This window comes from Taudactylus pleione, unplaced genomic scaffold (genome assembly GCF_031769625.1).
Source record: "Taudactylus pleione unplaced genomic scaffold, aTauple2 ptg000849l, whole genome shotgun sequence".
NCBI lineage: Eukaryota > Metazoa > Chordata > Amphibia > Anura > Myobatrachidae > Taudactylus > Taudactylus pleione.
In genome coordinates this window covers 699,171-721,837 of record NW_028285251.1, presented here as the reverse complement: position 1 = coordinate 721,837, position 22,667 = coordinate 699,171, and the positions used below count along the sequence as shown (strand labels likewise).

The 22,667-nt window shown below is 46.5% G+C and overlaps 2 protein-coding genes across 4 annotated transcripts in view; one reads left to right on the top strand and one right to left on the bottom strand.

Moving 5' to 3' along the window:
* LOC148474351 (uncharacterized) overlaps nt 1-675 on the bottom strand; it is a 109,599-nt gene extending 108,924 nt beyond the window's left edge. For both annotated transcript variants that reach the window (XM_088458761.1, XM_088458757.1), the window contains exon 1: nt 606-675. The gene's annotated coding sequence lies outside the window, so the exon portion shown is untranslated. The remainder of the gene's footprint in view (nt 1-605) is intronic.
* A 110-nt stretch (nt 676-785) lies between these two features.
* Nucleotides 786-22,667, top strand: part of LOC148474350 (uncharacterized) — a 131,645-nt gene continuing 109,763 nt past the window's right edge. Inside the window, exon 1 of one of the 2 annotated variants that reach the window (XM_088458766.1) lies at nt 786-817. The gene's annotated coding sequence lies outside the window, so the exon portion shown is untranslated. Of the gene's footprint in view, nt 818-13,520; nt 13,621-22,667 lie in introns of those variants that run through there. The other variant, XM_088458765.1, reaches the window with a different exon arrangement.

The window sequence follows — 22,667 nt, the reverse complement described above, 5'->3', positions numbered from 1 at the left end:
GGGATCTCCTGTAGTACAGTATATAGAGGATAATGTATTACCTGTATATAAGGCATCTCCTGTAGTAGAGTATATAGAGGATAATGTATTACCTGTATATAAGGCATCTCCTGTAGTACAGTATAGAGAGGATAATGTATTACCTGTATATAAGGCATCTCCTGTAGTACAGTATAGAGAGGATAATGTATTACCTGTATATAAGGGATCCCCATACGATGTACAGTATATAGAGGATAATGTATTACCTATATATAGGGGATCTCCTGTAGTACAGTATATATAGGATAATGTATTAACTATATATAGGGGATCTCCTGTAGTACAGTATATAGAGGATAATGTATTACCTATATATAGGGGATCTCCTGTAGCACAGTATATAGAGGATAATGTATTACCTGTATATAAGGGATCTCCTGTAGTACAGTATATAGAGGATAATGTATTACCTGTATATAAGGCATCTCCTGTAGTAGAGTATATAGAGGATAATGTATTACCTGTATATAAGGCATCTCCTGTAGTACAGTATAGAGAGGATAATGTATTACCTGTATATAAGGCATCTCCTGTAGTACAGTATAGAGAGGATAATGTATTACCTGTATATAAGGGATCCCCATACGATGTACAGTCAGGCTAGGAAGAGGCTCTGGGATGACAGGGCGGGGTCTGCCTCGTAATGGCTGATGGGAGCTGTATCTTGCCCTGGTGCATGATGGGAGAGGAAGTATTTCTGTGTTGTGGTCAGTGTGTGTTTCTCCAAAACTACATTTCCCATAATGCAGAGCGACGGAGCGGCTTCTGTATCCTGGTAACACACATTGCCCAGTGTAACACTTATCACATCTTACACACACAGACAGTGCAACACACATCACATCTCACACACACAGTGCAACACACATCACATCTCACACACACAGTGCAACACACATCACATCTCACATATCACACACACAGTGCAACACACATTACATTACATCTCACACACACAGTGCAACACACATCACATCTCACACACACAGTGCAACACACATCACATCTCACACACACAGTGCAACACACATCACATCTCACATATCACACACACAGTGCAACACACATTACATTACATCTCACACACACAGTGCAACACACATTACATTACATCTCACACACACAGTGCAACACACATTAGATTACATCTCACACACACAGTGCAACACACATTACATTACATCTCACACACACATCACATCTCACACACACAGTGCAACACACATTACATTACATCTCACACACACATCACATCTCACACACACAGTGCAACACACATTACATTACATCTCACACACACAGTGCAACACACATCACATCTCACACACACAGTGCAACACACATTACATTACATCTCACACACACAGTGCAACACATATTACATTACATCTCACACATACATCACATCTCACACACACAGTGCAACACACATTACATTACATCTCACACACACAGTGCAACACACATCACATCTCACACACACAGTGCAACACACATCACATTACATCTCACACACACAGTGCAACACACATTACATTACATCTCACACACACAGTGCAACACATATTACATTACATCTCACACACACAGTGCAACACATATTACATATCACACACACAGTGCAACACACATCACATCTCACACACACAGTGCAACACACATTACATTACATCTCACACACACAGTGCAACACACATTACATTACATATCACACACACAGTGCAACACACATCACATCTCACACACACAGTGCAACACACATTACATTACATCTCACACACACAGTGCAACACACATTACATTACATATCACACACACAGTGCAACACACATTACATATCACACACACAGTGCAACACACATTACATATCACACACACAGTGCAACACACATTACATTACATCTCACACACACAGTGCAACACACATTACATATCACACACGCAGTGCAACACACATCACATCTCACACACACAGTGCAACACACATTACATATCACACACACATCACATCTCACACACACAGTGCAACACACATTACATCTCACATATCACACACACAGTGCAACACACATCACATCTCACACACACACTGCAACACACATCACATCTGACACACACAGTGCAACACACATTACATCTCACATATAACACACACACACAGTGCAACACACATTACATCACATCTCACACACATAGTGCAACACACATTACATTACATCTCACACACACAGTGCAACACACATTACATTACATCTCACACACACAGAGCAACACACATTACATTACATCTCACACACACAGTGCAACACACATTACATTACATCTCACACACAGTGCAACACACATTACATATCACACACACAGTGCAACACACATTACATTACATCTCACACAAACATGGCAACACACATTACATTACATCTCACACACACAGTGCAACACACATTACATTACATATCACACACACAGTGCAAGACACATTACATTACATCTCACACACACAGTGCAACACACATTACATATCACACACACAGTGCAACACACATTACATATCACACACACAGTGCAACACACATTACATCACATCTCACACACACAGTGTAACACACATCATATCTCACACACACAGTGCAACACACATTACATCTCACACACACAGTGCAACACACATTACATTACATCTCACACACACAGTGCAACACACATTACATCTCACACACACACTGCAACACACATTACATCTCACACACACAGTGCAACACACATCACATTACATCTCACACACACAGTGCAACACACATCACATCTCACACACACAGTGCAACACACATTACATTACATATCACACACACAGTGCAACACACATTACATTACATCTCACACACACAGTGCAACACACATTACATTACATATCACACACACAGTGCAACACACATTACATTACATCTCACACACACAGTGCAACACACATTACATTACATCTCACACACACAGTGCAACACACATTACATTACATATCACACACACAGTGCAACACACATTACATTACATCTCACACACACAGTGCAACACACATTACATATCACACACACAGTGCAACACACATCACATCTCACACACACAGTGCAACACACATTACATTACATATCACATCTCACACACACACACAGTGCAACACACATCACATCTCACACACACAGTGCAACACACATCACATCTCACACACACAGTGCAACACACATCACATCTCACACACACAGTGCAACACACATTACATCTCACATATCACACACAGTGCAACACACATCACATCTCACACACACATTACATATCACATATCACACACACACACACACACAGTGCAACACACATTACATCACATCTCACACACACAGTGCAACACACATTACATTACATCTCACACACACAGTGCAACACACATTACATTACATCTCACACACACAGTGCAACACATATTACATTACATATCACACACACAGTGCAACACACATTACATTACATCTCACACACAGTGCAACACACATTACATCTCACACACACAGTGCAACACACATTACATTACATCTCACACACACAGTGCAACACACATCACATCTCACACACACAGTGCAACACACATTACATTACATCTCACACACACAGTGCAACACACATCACATATCACACACACAGTGCAACACACATTACATCTCACACACACAGTGCAACACACATTACATCTCACACACACAGTGCAACACACATTACATCACATCTCACACACACAGTGTAACACACATCACATCTCACACACACAGTGCAACACACATTACATCTCACACACACAGTGCAACACACATTACATTACATATCACACACACAGTGCAACACACATTACATTACATCTCACACACATCACACACAGTGTACCACACATCACATCTCACACACACAGTGCAACACACATTTCATCACATCTCACACACACAGTGCAACACACATTACATTACATCTCACACACATCACATCACACACAGTGTACCACACATCACATATCACACACACAGCGCAACACACATTACATCACATCTCACACACACAGTGCAACACACATTACATCTCACACACACATCACATCTCACACACACAGTGCAACACACATTACATTACATATCACATCTCACACACACACAGTGCAACACACATCACATCTCACACACACAGTGCAACACACATTACATATCACACACACAGTGCAACACACATCATATCTCACACACACAGTGCAACACACATTACATTACATCTCACACACACAGTGCAACACACATCACATCTCACACACACAGTGCAACACACATTACATTACATCTCACACACACAGTGCAACACACATCACATATCACACACACAGTGCAACACACATTACATCTCACAGACACAGTGCAACACACATTACATCTCACACACACAGTGCAACACACATTACATCACATCTCACACACACAGTGTAACACACATCACATCTCACACACACAGTGCAACACACATTACATCTCACACACACAGTGCAACACACATTACATTACATATCACACACACAGTGCAACACACATTACATTACATCTCACACACATCACACACAGTGTACCACACATCACATCTCACACACACAGTGCAACACACATTTCATCACATCTCACACACACAGTGCAACACACATTACATTACATCTCACACACATCACATCACACACAGTGTACCACACATCACATATCACACACACAGCGCAACACACATTACATCACATCTCACACACACAGTGCAACACACATTACATCTCACACACACAGTGCAACACACATCACATCTCACACACACAGTGCAACACACATTACATTACATATCACATCTCACACACACAAAGTGCAACACACACCACATCTCACACACACAGTGCAACACACATTACATATCACACACACAGTGCAACACACATCACATCTCACACACACAGTGCAACACACATTACATCTCACATATCACACACAGTGCAACACACATCACATCTCACACACACAGTGCAACACACATTACATATCACACACACAGTGCAACACACATCACATCTGACACACACAGTGCAACACACATTACATCTCACATATCACACACACACACAGTGCAACACACATTACATCACATCTCACACACACAGTGCAACACACATTACATCTCACACACACAGTGTAACACACATTACATTACATCTCACACACACAGTGTAACACACATCACATCTCACACACAGTGTACCACACATCACATATAACACACACAGTGTAACACTAATCACATCTTACACACAGTGCAACACACATTACATTACATCTCACACATATCACACACAGTGCAACACACATCACATACAGTGTACCACATCACATCTCACACACAGTGTAACACACATCACATCTCACACACTGTAACACACATCACATCTCACACACAGTGTACCACACATCACATCTCAAACACAGTTTAACACACCACATCTTACAGTGTAACACACATCACATCTCACACACAGTGTAACACACATCACATCTTACACAGTGTACCACACATTACATCTTACACAGTGTACCACACATCACATCTTACACACATCACACACAGTGTAACACTAATCACATCTTACACACAGTGCAACACACATCACATCTCACATCCAGTTTAACACACATCACATCTCACACACACTATAACACATTACTTTACATCTCACACACAGTGTAACACACATCACATTCCACACACAGTGTAACACACATCACATCTCACACACACAGTGTAACATACATCACATCTCACACAGTGTAACACACATCACATCCTACACACACAGTGTACCATACATCACATCTCACACACAGTGTAACATACATCACATCTCACACACAGTGTAACATACATCACATCTCACACAGTGTAACACACATCACATCTTACACACAGTGCAACACACATTACATTACATCTCACACACACAGTGCAACACACATCACATCTCACACACACAGTGCAACACACATTACATTACATATCACACACACAGTGCAACACACATTACATTACATCTCACACACACAGTGCAACACACATTACATTACATCTCACACACACAGTGCAACACACATTACATCTCACACACACAGTGCAACACACATCACATCTCACACACACAGTGCAACACACATTACATTACATCTCACACACAGTGCAACACACATTACATTACATCTCACACACAGTGCAACACACATTACATTACATCTCACACACACAGTGCAACACACATTACATTACATCTCACACACACAGTGCAACACACATTACATCTCACACACACCGTGCAACACATCACATCTCACACACACAGTGCAACACACATTACATTACATATCACACACACAGTGCAACACACATTACATTACATCTCACACACACAGTGCAACACACATTACATATCACACACAGTGCAACACACATTACATTACATCTCACACACACAGTGCAACACACATTACATATCACACACACATTACATCACATCTCACACACACAGTGCAACACACATCACATCTCACACACACAGTGCAACACACATTACATCTCACACACACATTACATATCACACACACAGTGCAACACACATTACATCTCACACACATCACACACAGTGTACCACACATCACATCTCACACACACAGTGCAACACACATTACATCATATCTCACACACACAGTGCAACACACATCACATCTCACACACACAGTGCAACACACATTACATTACATATCACACACACAGTGCAACACACATTACATTACATCTCACACACACAGTGCAACACACATTACATATCACACACACAGTGCAACACACATTACATTACATCTCACACACACAGTGCAACACACATTACATATCACACACACATTACATCACATCTCACACACACAGTGTAACACACATCACATCTCACACACACAGTGCAACACACATTACATCTCACACACAGTGCAACACACATTACATTACATATCACACACACAGTGCAACACACATTACATTACATCTCACACACATCACACACAGTGTACCACACATCACATCTCACACACACAGTGCAACACACATTAGATCATATCTCACACACACAGTGCAACACACATTACATTACATCTCACACACATCACATCACACACAGTGTACCACACATCACATATCACACACACAGTGCAACACACAGTGCAACACACATTACATTACATCTCACACACAGTGTACCACACATCACATATAACACACACAGTGTAACACTAATCACATCTTACACACAGTGCAACACACATTACATTACATCTCACACACATCACACACAGTGCAACACACATCACATACAGTGTACCACACATCACATCTCACACACAGTGTAAAACACATCACACACAGTGTAACACACATCACATCTCACACACACTGTAACACACATCACATCTCACACACAGTGTAACACACATCACATCTCAAACACAGTTTAACACACCACATCTTACAGTGTAACACACATCACATCTCACACACAGTGTAACACACATCACATCTTACACATTGTACCACACATCACATCTTACACACAGTGTACCACACATCACATCTTACACACATCACACACAGTGTAACACACATCACATCTCACACACAGTGTAACACACATCACATCTCAAACACAGTTTAACACACCACATCTTACAGTGTAACACACATCACATCTCACACACAGTGTAACACACATCACATCTTACACACATCACACACAGTGTAACACACATCACACACAGTGTAACACACATCACATCTCAAACACAGTTTAACACACCACATCTTACAGTGTAACACACATCACATCTTACACACATCACACACAGTGTAACACACATCACATCTCAAACACAGTTTAACACACCACATCTTACAGTGTAACACACATCACATCTTGCACAGTGTACCACACATCACATCTTACACACAGTGTACCACACATCACATCTTACACACATCACACACAGTGTAACACTAATCACATCTTACACACAGTGCAACACACATCACATCTCACATCCAGTTTAACACACATCACATCTCACACACACTATAACACATTACTTTACATCTCACACACAGTGTAACACACATCACATTCCACACACAGTGTAACACACATCACATCTCACACACACACAGTGTAACATACATCACATCTCACACAGTGTAACACACATCACATCTTACACACACACACAGTGTACCATACATCACATCTCACACACAGTGTAACATACATCACATCTCACACACAGTGTAACATACATCACATCTCACACAGTGTAACACACATCACATCTTACACACAGTGCAACACACATTACATCTCACACACATCACACACAGTGCAACACACATCACATACAGTGTACCACACATCACATCTCACACACAGTGTAACACACATCACACACAGTGTAACACACATCACATCTTACACAGTGTACCACACATTACATCTTACAGTGTACCACACATCACATCTTACACACAGTGTACCACACATCACATCTTACACACATCACACACAGTGTAACACTAATCACATCTTGCACACAGTGCAACACACATCACATCCAGTTTAACACACATCACATCTCACACACACTATAACACATTACTTTACATCTCACACACAGTGTAACACACATCACATCTTACACACACACAGTGTAAAGGTGCCTATCCACTAGACCACAGGTTCTCAAACTCGGTCCTCAGGACCCCACACAGTGCATGTTTTCCAGGTCTCCTCACAGAATCAAAAGTGAAATAATTATAACCACCTGTGGATATTTTAAAATGTATCAGTGAGTAATGAATACACCTGTGCACCTGCTGGGTGACCTGGAAAACATGACCTGTGTGGGGGGTCCTGAGGACGAAGTTTGAGAACCACTGCACTAGACGATTAAAATGAGCAATTGAACGATAACAATATCGATATCGCAGATTGTTTAAAAAATTGGTCTTTTAGACATCTATCATCGAGCAAACATGCTGGTTAGCCTGACAATAACAGGTTGAGCATGTTTGCAGATGATTGATTGTGCTTACACTGAACGAGCGTAGGCACATCACAGACTGACAAACGACTGCACGATTACAATGTCCTAATTGTGCAGTCTTTTGCCTGTCTTCTAGTGCAGAGGTCCTCAAACTCGGTCCTCAGGACCCCACACAGGTTACTTTTTCCAGGTCACCCAGCAGGTGCACAGGTGTATTCATTACTCACTGATACAATTTAAAAGATCTACAGGGGGAGCTAATTATTTCACTTGTGATTCTGTGAGGAGACCTGGAAAACATGCACTGTTTGGGGTCCTGAGGACCGAGTTTGAGAACCTGTGTTCTAGTGGATAGGCACCTATACACACATTACATTACATCTTGCACACAGTGTAACACACATGAAATCACATCTCACACACAGTGTAACACACATCACATCTCACACACAGTGTAACACACATCACATCTCACACACAGTGTAACACATCACCTCATACACACTAACACACATCACATCTCACACACAGTGTAACACATCACATCTCACACACAGTGTAACACACATCACATCTCACACACAGTGTAACACACATCACATCTCACACACAGTGTAACACATCACCTCATACACACTAACACACATCACATCTCACACACAGTGTAACACATCACATCTCACACACAGTGTAACACACATCACATCTCACACACAGTGTAACACATCACATCTCACACACACTAACACACATCTCACCCACAGTGTAACACATCACATCTCACCCAGTGTAACACATCACATCTCACACACAGTGTAACACACATCACATCTCACCCACAGTGTAACACACATCACATCTCACCCACAGTGTAACACACATCACATCTAACACACATCACATCTCATCCACAGTGTAACACATATCACATCTCACACACAGTGCAACACACGTCACATCTCACACAGTGTAGCACATATCACATCTCACACACACTAACACCCATCACATCTCACACAGTGTACCACACATCACATCTCACACACAGTGCAACACACATCACATCACACACTAACACACATCACATCTCACACACACTAACACACATCACATCTCACACACACTAACACACATCACATATCATACACAGTGTAACACACATCACATCTTACACACATTGTAACACATCACATCTCACACAGTGTAACACATCACATCTCACACACACTAACACACATCACATCTCACCCACAGTGTAACACATATCACATCTCATACACAGTGTAACACATCACATCTCACACATAGAGTAACAAACATTAGGGTTAGGGGTGGAAGCTCTGTGGAGCAGGGTGTGTCAGAGGTAGTTCTGTGGAGCAGGGTGTGTCAGAGGTAGTTCTGTGGAGCAGGGTGTGTCAGAGGTAGTTCTGTGGAGCAGGGTGTGTTCGGGATATTAGTTCTGTGGGACAAGAGATGTCAGAGGTGGTAGTTAGTATGTCGGGGGCAGGAGAGGTTGGGAAAGTACTGTGGAGCAGGGACCAGGGTAATAGTTCAGTGGGCATGGGATGTTAGGGATATTTCTGTGGGGCAGGGGATGTCAGGGGTGGTAGCTCTGTGGGGCAGGGGATGTCAGGGGTAGTAGTTCTGTGGGGCAGGGTTGTTAGCTCTGTGGGTCAGGGGTAGTACTTCTGTGTGGCAGGGGATGTCAGGTGTGATAGTTCTGTGGGGCAGGGGATGTCAGGGGTAGTACTGTGGGGCAGGGGATGTCAGGGGTGGTAGCTCTGTGGGTCAGGGGATGTCAGGGGTGGTAGTTCTGTGGGGCAGGGGATGTCAGGGGTGGTAACTCTGTGGGGCAGGGGATGTCAGGGGTGGTAGCTCTGTGGGGCAGGGGATGTCAGGGGTGGTAGCTCTGTGGAGCAGGGGATGTCAGGGGTGGTAGCTCTGTGGAGCAGGGGGTGTCAGGGGTGGTAGATCTGTGGGGCAGGGGATGTCAGGGGTGGCAGCTCTGTGGGGCAGGGGATGTCAGGGGTGGCAGCTCTGTGGGGCAGGGGATGTTAGGGGTGGTAGTTCTGTGGTGCAGGGGATGTTAGGGGTGGTAGTTCTGTGGTGCAGGGGATGTCAGGGGTGGTAGCTCTGTGGGGCAGGGGATGTCGGGGTGGTAGTTCTGTGGGGCAGGGGATGTCGGGGTGGTAGTTCTGTGGGGCAGGGGATGTCAGGGGTGGTAGTTTTGTGGGGCAGGGGATGTCAGGGGTAGTAGCTCTGTGGGGCAGGGGATGTCAGGGGTAGTAGTTCTGTGGGGCAAAGTTGGTAGCTCTGTGGGTCAGGGGATGTCAGAGTTGGTAGCTCTGTGGGGCAGGGGATGTCAGGGGTGGTAGCTCTGTGGGGCAGGGGATGTCAGAGATGGTAGCTCTGTGGAGCAGGGGGTGTCAGGGGTGGTAGTTCTGTGGGGCAGGGGGTGTCAGGGGTGATAGCTCTGTGGGGCAGGGGGTGTCAGGGGTGGTAGCTCTGTGGGGCAGGGGGTGTCAGTTCTGTGGGGTAGGGGATGTCAGGGGTGATAGCTCTGTGGGGCAGGGGGTGTCAGGGGTGGTAGTTCTGTGGGGCAGGGGATGTCAGGGGTGGTAGTTTTGTGGGGCAGGGGATGTCAGGGGTGATAGCTCTGTGGGGCAGGGGGTGTCAGGGGTGGTAGCTCTGTGGGGCAGGGGGTGTCAGTTCTGTGGGGTAGGGGATGTCAGGGGTGATAGCTCTGTGGGGCAGGGGGTGTCAGGGGTGGTAGTTCTGTGGGGCAGGGGATGTCAGGGGTGGTAGTTTTGTGGGGCAGGGGATGTCAGGGGTGGTATTTATTTGGGGCAGGGGGTGTCAGTGGTGGTAATTCTGTGGGGCAGGGGGTGTCAGGGGTGATAGCTCTGTGGGGCAGGGGGTGTCAGCTCTGTGGGGCAGGGGGTGTCAGTTCTGTGGGGTAGGGGATGTCAGGGGTGATAGCTCTGTGGGGCAGGGGATGTCGGGGTGGTAGTTCTGTGAGGCAGGGGATGTCAGGGGTGGTAGTTTTGTGGGGCAGGGGATGTCAGGGGTGGTATTTCTTTGGGGCAGGGGGTGTCAGTGGTGGTAATTCTGTGGGGCAGGGGGTGTCAGGGGTGATAGCTCTGTGGGGCAGGGGGTGTCAGGGGTTGTAGCTCTGTGGGGCAGGGGGTGTCAGTTCTGTGGGGTAGGGGATGTCAGGGGTGATAGCTCTGTGGGGCAGGGGGTGTCAGGGGTGGTAGCTCTGTGGGGCAGGGGGTGTCAGGGGTGGTAGCTCTGTGGGGCAGGGGGTGTCAGGGGTGGTAGCTCTGTGGGGAAGGGGGTGTCAGTGGTGGTAATTCTGTGGGGCAGGGGGTGTCAGGGGTGATAGCTCTGTGGGGCAGGGGGTATCAGTTCTGTGGGGTAGGGGATGTCAGGGGTGATAGCTCTGTGGGGCAGGGGGTGTCAGGGGTGGTATCTGTGTGGGACAGGGGGTGTCAGGGGTGGTATCTGTGTGGGGCATGGGGTGTCAGGGGTGGTAGCTCTGTGGGGCAGGGGGTGTCAGGGGTGGTAGCTCTGTGGGGCAGGGGGTGTCAGTTCTGTGGGGTAGGGGGTGTCAGGGGTGATAGCTCTGTGGGGCAGGGGGTGTCAGGGGTGGTAGCTCTGTGGGGCAGGGGGTGTCAGGGGTGGTAGCTCTGTGGGGCAGGGGGTGTCAGTTCTGTGGGGTAGGGGATGTCAGGGGTGATAGCTCTGTGGGGCAGGGGGTGTCAGGGGTGGTAGCTCTGTGGGGCAGGGGGTGTCAGGGGTGGTAGCTCTGTGGGGCAGGGGGTGTCAGGGGTGGTAGCTCTGTGGGGAAGGGGGTGTCAGTGGTGGTAATTCTGTGGGGCAGGGGGTGTCAGGGGTGATAGCTCTGTGGGGCAGGGGGTATCAGTTCTGTGGGGTAGGGGATGTCAGGGGTGATAGCTCTGTGGGGCAGGGGGTGTCAGGGGTGGTATCTGTGTGGGACAGGGGGTGTCAGGGGTGGTATCTGTGTGGGGCATGGGGTGTCAGGGGTGGTAGCTCTGTGGGGCAGGGGGTGTCAGGGGTGGTAGCTCTGTGGGGCAGGGGGTACTATCATAGTGATATCAGTTAGATAGAAACATTGTATAAAAATAAACCCCTGATCCGATTCCCCTCTATCCCAGCACGGGGCCGGGGATGACTGATCTTAGAGAATTCTGGGAGTTGTAGTTCTATGCGGATAGCTTTGCTATGCTACTATGTAAAGAGCCGGGGGCAGAAACTACAATTCCCAGTAATCAGTGCGGCGGCGGCGTTACCGGAGACTTTAGCTTCCGGCCGGTGGAACGGCGGCAACTCGGGTAATATCGGGGTACAGGTGGCGGAGACAGCGAGGCGTACTCCAGTGAGTGTATACCGGGGGGTGGCGGGGAGAGTGGTGTATTCACAAGAGGGGGTTCAAGATGGTATTTGTGTTTATCTAGAATGGGGGTGCAGGTTATTGGTGTATCTAGAATGGGGGTGCAGGTTATTGGTGTATCTAGAATGGGGGTGCAGGTTATTGGTGTGTGTCTAGAATGGGGGTGTAGGATATTGGTGTGTATCTAGGATTAAGGGTGCAGTTTATTGGTGTGTGTGTTTAGAATGGGGGTGCAGGTTATTGGTATGTATCTAGAATGGGGGTGTAGGATATTGGTGTGTATCTAGAATGGGGGTGCAGGATATTGGTATGTATCTAGAATGGGGGTGCAGGATATTGGTGTGTATCTAGAATGGGGGTGCAGGATATTGGTGTGTATCTAGAATGGGGGTGCAGGTTGTTGTGTCTAGAATGGGGGTGCAGGTTATTGGTGTGTATCTAGAATGGGGGTGCAGGATATTGGTATGTATCTAGAATGGGGGTGCAGGATATTGGTGTGTATCTAGAATGGGGGTGCAGGTTATTGGTGTGTATCTAGAATGGGGGTGCAGGTTATTGGTGTGTGTCTAGAATGGGGGTGCAGGTTATTGGTATGTATCTAGAATGGGGGTGCAAGTTATTGGTGTGTATCTAGAATGGGGGTGCAGGATATTGGTGTATCTAGAATGGGGGTGCAGGATATTGGTGTGTATCTAGAATGGGGGTGCTGGTTATTGGTGTGTGTCTAGAATGGGGGTGCAGGTTATTGGTATGTATCTAGAATGGGGGTGCAGGTTATTGGTGTGTATCTAGAATGGGGGTGCAGGATATTGGTGTATCTAGAATGGGGGTGCAGGATATTGGTGTATCTAGAATGGGGGTGCAGGTTATTGGTATGTATCTAGAATGGGGGTGCAGGTTATTGGTGTGTGTCTAGGATTAAGGGTGCAGGTTATTGGTGTGTATCTAGAATGGGGGTGCAGGTTATTGGTGTGTATCTAGAATGGGGGTGCAGGATATTGGTGTGTATCTAGAATGGAGGTGCAGGTTATTGGTGTGTGTTTAGGATTAAGGGTGCAGTTTATTGGTGTGTGTTTAGAATGGGGGTGCAGATTATTGGTATGTATCTAGAATGGGGGTGCAGGATATTGGTGTGTATCTAGAATGGAGGTGCAGGTTATTGGTGTGTGTCTAGGATTAAGGGTGCAGTTTATTGGTGTGTATCTAGAATGGGGGTGCAGGTTATTGGTATGTATCTAGAATGGGGGTGCAGGATATTGGTGTGTATCTAGAATGGGGGTGCAGGATATTGGTGTATCTAGAATGTGGGTGCAGGATATTGGTATGTATCTAGAATGGGGGTGCAGGTTATTGGTGTGTGTCTAGGATTAAGGGTGCAGGTTATTGGTGTGTATCTAGAATGGGGGTGCAGGTTATTGGTGTGTATCTAGAATGGAGGTGCAGGTTATTGGTGTGTGTTTAGGATTAAGGGTGCAGTTTATTGGTGTGTGTTTAGAATGGGGGTGCAGATTATTGGTATGTATCTAGAATGGGGGTGCAGGATATTGGTGTGTATCTAGAATGGGGGTGCAGGATATTGGTGTGTATTTAGAATGGGGGTGCAGGATATTGGTGTGTATCTAGAATGGGGGTGCAGGATATTGGTGTATCTAGAATGGGGGTGAAGGTTATTGGTATGTATCTAGAATGGGGGTGCAGGATATTGGTGTGTATCTAGGATTAAGGGTGCAGGTTATTGGTGTGTATCTAGAATGGGGGTGCAGGTTATTGGTGTGTATTTAGAATGGGGGTGCAGGTTATTGGTGTATCTAGAATGGGGGTGCAGGTTATTGGTATGTATCTAGAATGGGGGTGCAGGTTATTGGTATGTGTCTAGAATGGGGGTGCAGGTTATTGGTGTGTATCTAGAATGGGGGTGCAGGATATTGGTGTGTATCTAGAATGGGGGTGCAGGATATTGGTGTGTATCTAGGATTAAGGGTGCAGGTTATTGGTGTATCTAGAATGGGGGTACAGGTTATTGGTATGTATCTAGAATGGGGGTGCAGGATATTGGTGTGTGTGTCTAGAATGGGGGTGCAGGTTATTGGTATGTGTCTAGAATGGAGGTGCAGGTTATTGGTGTGTATTTAGAATGGGGGTGCAGGTTATTGGTGTGTATTTAGAATGGGGGTGCAGGTTATTGGTGTGTATCTAGAATGGGAGTGCAGGATATTGGTGTGTATCTAGAATGGGAGTGCAGGATATTGGTGTGTAGCTAGAATGGGGGTGCAGGTTATTGGTGTGTATTTAGAATGGGAGTGCAGGATATTGGTGTGTATTTAGAATGGGGGTGCAGGATATTGGTGTGTATCTAGAATGGGAGTGCAGGATATTAGTGTGTGTCTAGAATGGGGGTGCAGGATATTGGTGTGTATCTAGGATTAAGGGTGCAGTTTATTGGTGTGTATTTAGAATGGGGGTGCAGGTTATTGGTGTGTATCTAGAATGGGAGTGCAGGATATTGGTGTGTGTCTAGAATGGGGGTGCACGTTATTGCTGTGTATCTAGAATGGGGGTGCAGGTTATTGGTGTGTATCTAGGATTAAGGGTGCAGTTTATTGGTGTGTATTTAGAATGGGGGTGCAGGTTATTGGTGTGTATCTAGGATTAAGGGTGCAGTTTATTGGTGTGTATTTAGAATGGGGGTGCAGGTTATTGTTGTGTGTCTAGGATTAAGGGTGCAGGTTATTGGTGTGTGTCTAGGATTAAGGGTGCAGGTTATTGGTGTGTATTTAGAATGGGGGTGCAGGTTATTGGTGTGTAAATAGAAATGGGGGTGCAGGTTTTTGGTGTGTATCTAATGTAGAGGGTGCAGAGTGTTGGGGTGTATCTAGAAATGAGCTGCATGGTTTTGGGGTGTATCTGGAAATGGGGGTGTAAGGTTAGGTGTGTACCTAGACAAGGGGTGCAGGCTATTTTTGCATCTCTAGAATAGGGAGTGCAGATTATTGCTGTGTATATAGAATAGGGGGTGAAGGTGATCTCTGTGTATCTAGAAGTTGGGGTGCATGTTATTGGTGTATATCTAGAAATGTGGGTGCTTGATATTGTGTATCTAGAAATGGGGGTGCAGGTTATTGGGGAGTATATAGAAGAGAGTAGGCTTTCGTGTATGTAGAAGAGGAGCTTGTAGGCTATTGGGGTATATGTAGAAGAGGGGCGTGCAGGTTATTGGTGTGTATCTAGAAAAGGATCGTTATTTGGGTGTCTAGAAAGGGGGTCATGTTATTGGGGTGTGTCTAGAAGGTTATTGGTGAGTGAAGTCAAGGCGAGGCCGCAGTTACAGGGGTGTTTCTAGAATATTGGGCTAGTATATTCATGTGTATCTAGTGGAGGCTTTGCAGGAATTTGGTGTGTTTATAGAAATGGCTCTGCAGGGATTTGCTAGTAGTGAGGTTTATTAATATATATTTGCAGTGTGCCTTTAGGGGTTAGCGAAACTGTACAAAGTCCATACCAAACTAGAGTAACAACTGGACATAAAGGGGGAATTCAGTTAGGCGCGGGATCTCATGCTGGGATCTATTCAATTAATTGGCATTTTCCCTGTACGGTAAACCATGGGTTAATGTGCGCTAACCCATATATTGCGTGCAAAATACTGGCATATATGGGTTTCCCCGCACGTTTAAAATGATCCTGAGGCTGCACAGAAAAATCCACCCTCTGGGGCTTAGGGCGCAGGGTTCCCGCAGCTAATTGATTTGGGCAGTGCATTCAGTTAGCTGTGATTTAGCCCCATGCCTAATTGAATCTCCTCGAAAGTGTGTACAGACTACAATACAGATGTAGGAAAACGAAGCAGAACAAAAAACAATATATAATATTACAGCCACAACTAAAAAAAAAAATCAGGACTGACTGAACCTATACTCCATTTGATGGGGACTCGTTGGTTCAGAGTTACCTATTGCAAGGGGAGGAGATACTAATGTTCAGACATGATGGAAGGGGACTTGGTGGGGGTTTACAATTTGTAGGGCAGAGGGAGACGGATATGGATGTCGCAGATGGCTTTTGATATCCTGTTTGAAGCCTCAGAGAAAGAGATGGAGAGTCTGATAGAGGGATAGTGAGTCCTGCAGGTATTGGTAGGTAGAGGTAAATCACGTGGGAAGTGGGCTGAGGTTAATCTCAGAGCATTGTGGCCAGATGACATGAGGTTAGAGAAGCAGGAAGGAGAGTAGTGGGGGAGCGCTGTATAACTTTGAATTGGACTCTCGGAACCTTTGTAGGGCCTGGGGGAGAGGGGAGGCAGATAACGAGTAGTTGTAAAGAAAAATGAGTCAAGCAGATGCATTTGGGTAGAGAAAAGTGGTAGTGGGAAAGGCCACATAGGAGATTGCAATATGTCCAATCGAGTGATGACCAGTTAGTGGATGAGGTAGGAAAGGCTATCGATGTACTGTAGGTTAACTTACATGGTATAAAACCATCAACAGGGGAATCATCGATTGTTTCACCCACGGATGATCATCTCTGAGATGGGATGGTGACGTTATTGGGCAGAGAGGCGAGGATACTCAGGTAGTGGGACAGAAGACATGGTGATGTTATTGGGCAGAGAGGCGAGGATACTCAGGTAGTAGGACAGAAGAGATGGTGATGTTATTGGGCAGAGGTGGGGATATTCAGGTAGTGGGACAGAAGAGATGGTGATGTTATTGGGCAGAGAGGCGAGGATACTTAGGTAGTAGTACCGAAGAGATGGTGATGTTATTGGGCAGAGAGGCGAGGATACTCAGGTAGTGGGACAGAAGAGATGGTGATGTTATTGGGCAGAGAGGCGAGGATGTTCCGGTAGTAGGACAGAAGAGATGGTGATGTTATTGGGCAGAGAGGCGAGGATGCTCAGGTAGTAGGACAGAAGAGATGGTGATGTTATTGGGCAGAGAGGCGAGGATGCTCAGGTAGTAGGACAGAAGAGATGGTGACGTTATTGGGCAGAGAGGTGAGGATACTCAGGTAGTGGGACAGAGGAGATGGTGATGTTATTGGGCAGAGAGGCGAGGATGCTCAGGTAGTGGGACAGAAGAGATGGTGACGTTATTGGGCAGAGAGGCGAGGATGCTCAGGTAGTAGCATAGAAAAGAAGGTGATGTTATTGGGCAGAGAGGCGAGGATGCTCCGGTAGTAGGACAGAAGAGATGGTGATGTTATTGGGCAGAGAGGCGAGGATGCTCCGGTAGTAGGACAGAAGAGATGGTGATGTTATTGGGCAGAGAGGCGAGGATGCTCAGGTAGTGGGACAGAAGAGATGGCGATGTTATTGGGCAGAGAAGCGAGGATGCTCAGGTAGTAGGATAGAAGAGATGGTGATGTTATTGGACAGAGAGGCGAGGATACTCAGGGTAGTGGGACAGAAGAGATGGTGACGTTATTGGGCAGAGAGGCGAGGATACTCAGGTAGTAGGACAGAAGATTTGGTGACGTTATTGGGCAGAGAGGCGAGGATGCTCAGGTGAGGCTGCGATGGTTCTCCATCTTCCCGATTGTTTCGCAGACTAGCTAAGTATTACGGATGTGTGGAAGGTAAAGAGGGCGTCCTTATGTTGTGCTGTGACGGCTTAGTGATTGCATGTTGTAATCATTAGTATATCTTTGTAGTGAGACTGACTGCATAATCGATGTTGCGATCGCAGTAGCGATCCGTAATGAATCAGGACCTTGGACCCAGTAATTTTTCTGTGTGAAAGCGTCACCCTGATTCCAAATTCACGGGACTTTTATTGGTTAGAGCCTGTGACGAGGTGACCGCTGCACTTCCTTTAAGCTACGTGACTCATTTAGTAGATATATGTGTAAATGGATAAAACTAAGAATTAAGAATAATAAAACATTTTTAGAACCGTAAGCTAAATACAGATAAAGGAATAAAAAAATGATAATACAATTAGGTATAACACATGTTGGTGCTGCATATTAATTCAAACACGCTTCACCGCGTGTGGTTTCCCGTGCGTGCTCTGGCAGTGCATGCCGCTGTAATAATACACCAATCACTGATCATCAACAGATGATCGAGGCAGCAACCGAAAGACGCGCGGCACTGATGTTTCATATAGAAATGTCATTTATTGGCATCACTACTCAGAGCTGCCCCCGCTGGGTGGAGGATGCGGTCTACCCCCTCCACCCCGACCCACCTTAGAGGAGCTGTCCCCACCAGAAGGAGGGTGCCAGCCGCCACCTCTCCTACCCGGTGCCCGCCAAAACATAATACCCCTTTCACACTTGCTGCAATAACACGGGTTTCTGTGCAGTGTGAAAGGCCCTGGTTGAAATAAACCGGGTTGAGCAGGGTTGATCCTGGGTTCATATCCGCTTGCTGGTTCGGTGGGCTGCAAGTAGAATTGTCAGCACCGCAGGCTGTGCACACCCGAACAGAGCAACAATTTAATTACACCGTCCGGCGCCATCTAGTGGCTGCCAGAGCTGCGCACTAGAATTCCCCCATAGAGCTGAGAAACAGCGTTAGCCTTTTATACAGTATGTATAGAGGAGCACAAATGTCTAGGTCCTGCATTTATTGCACATTTGTGTTACCTGAATAGTTCATCTATTGACCCCTGTGAACCTGCTTGTTTTCTTACACACCACCCCTATTGTTTCCTAAATGGTAGAAATTAGTCCTGCGTCCTGTAATTCTGCCGCAGCGTACTGTTACATAGAATTATATTTCCTCCAGTAAAACTTGTCTCATATATATAATATCAGTCTTTATTTACATGCATTTTGTTTTATACTAGTATGAATGTCTGAAGTGGCTGTGGATATTCTGTAATGGCTTAGTGATTGTAAAATCAGAATGATTACCTCTCCTGTGCTTCCTCCTTTTCTCTGTGATTTTCATGTGATATTTATACAGCACCGTCAGTATTTCAGTTTTGTTCAGTGTTCTCCCCAGGCTGTTTTCTGCGGGTGCATCGCCCTACAGAAACAGCCTACCGCCCGGCACTTTCCCCTGCCGCATTCCCGGTCACTCTCGCCGACCCCTGCTGTGGAACGCTGGCCTCTGAAGCGACCGGAGGCTAAAGAAGCCTCCGATCGCTTCAGAGGCAAGCATTCCCATGACGTCACCCGCGACGTGAGGAGCCTGCCCTGCACGCCTGCTGGACCAATTAGATCCAGTCAGAGCGAGGCAGCGGGAGCACGAGCACCGAGCATGTGAAAGTAAGTCAGGGCTTGACACATTTTTCTAAAATCTAGGAGCCAGACCGCCGTCCCCCCCCCCCCCCCAATACAATTACAGGAGTGAGTGAGGAGCACAGCTCACAAATGGATATAGTATAATGGTGGCCCCCTCACTGCACAGCTCCCCCGGGGCCACATTCCTGAGCACTTACCCCCCAGGCAACCAACCCCCACAGCCACACTACTGAGGCGGTACCCCCAGGCAAAACACCGCTCTGCAGCAACATTGCTCTGCAGCTTAACCCCGGGCAAACAACCCCCTTCCCCTGCGGTCACATTACTGAGCAGCTAATCCCCCCCCCCCCACCCCAATAGCCACACAACTAGGGGGTACCCACCGACAAACCACTCCTCCGCAGCCATGCCGCCCCCTTCGTGGTCCCACCACTATCCCTCTGAAGCCGCTCCGCAATCCCCGGCCACACATAGACCCTTTTACCGGAGACCTCTATGCAGCCGGAGTTAGGATACAGCAGACAGCCAGGACGTACAGGAGGATAAGCACAGACTGGGACAGACAGCAGGAGTCACAGCAGGCCCGGGATGGAGAGGAGGAGTCACAGCAGGCTCGGGATGGAGAGGAGGAGTCACAGCAGGCTCGGGATGGAGAGGAGGAGTCACAGCAGGCCCGGGATGGAGAGGAGGAGTCAGTGAGCTCCCGGGATGGAGAGGAGGAGTCAGTGCAGGCCCGGGATGGAGAGGAGGAGTCGGTGCAGGATGTGACGTACAGGAGAAGCCAGCGCAGGTCAGGACGGACAAACACAACAGTCACCGCAGGCGACTCTCAGCGCATGCACTCCTGTGCATGAAATGACCACTGCAATACTACAGACACTAATCTGCACTGGGGCTGACGAGGGTCTGCTTTCACCCTCCCTGCAAAATCTGGTAGCCATGGCGACCTGGTCCCCCAGGATTTGTCAAGCCCTGAGGTAAGTTCTGGGCTGGGGCCAGTCTGGGGGCACTGCATAATGGGCACTTTTGACTGAGAGCCAGTGGGGGAGTAGCATGAGACCTGTCGGGCTGGAATGGTAAGGGAGATACCCCTTTTCCCAGCGCCCGCATAATTCTGAAGGCCCACACCCGGCTACTTCTTGATGCCACCCGGCTGGAAAAAATTTCTGGGGAGAACACTGTTGTTAATTTTAAATTTGATTTAAATTCAATACTAGCGCATGGTTATTTCACTTGTTTCACCTATTTAAAAACAAAAGGGTTGATGTAGTGCAGTGGTTCTCAAACGCGGTCTTCAGGACCCCACACAGTTCACATTTTCCAGGTCACAAAGCAGGTGCACAGGTGTATTCATTACTCACTGACACATTTTGAAAGATCCACCGGTGGAGATAATTATTTAACTTGTGATTCTGTGAGGACACCTGGAAAACATGCACTGTTTGAGAACTTGTGCTGTAGTACTTTAACAAGAAACCCATCTCAGAAGCCCCAGCTATCGCTCATGGGAAGACTATCCTACCCTCCAACATGACCCGTTCCATTAGGTACAAAATGGTCTGCTCCTGGGCTTCCACCTAATGTATGATTGCAGTCACCTGTGTTGAACTAGGTTATTGATAAGACAGGTGTTTCAGCACAGGTGGCTGCAGTCATAAATAACAGGGAAGTCCAGGAGCAGAGCATCTTGTAGCTAATGGAACGGGTCATGTTGGAGAGTCTGGGCTATTCAGCAATTCTGCATTCTTTGCCTCAGCTGATAGTAATTGTTTGGAAGAAGCAAATATACACAATATTCCTTCTATTAACACTCCTCACATACAGTCCCTGGTGCCCTCAGC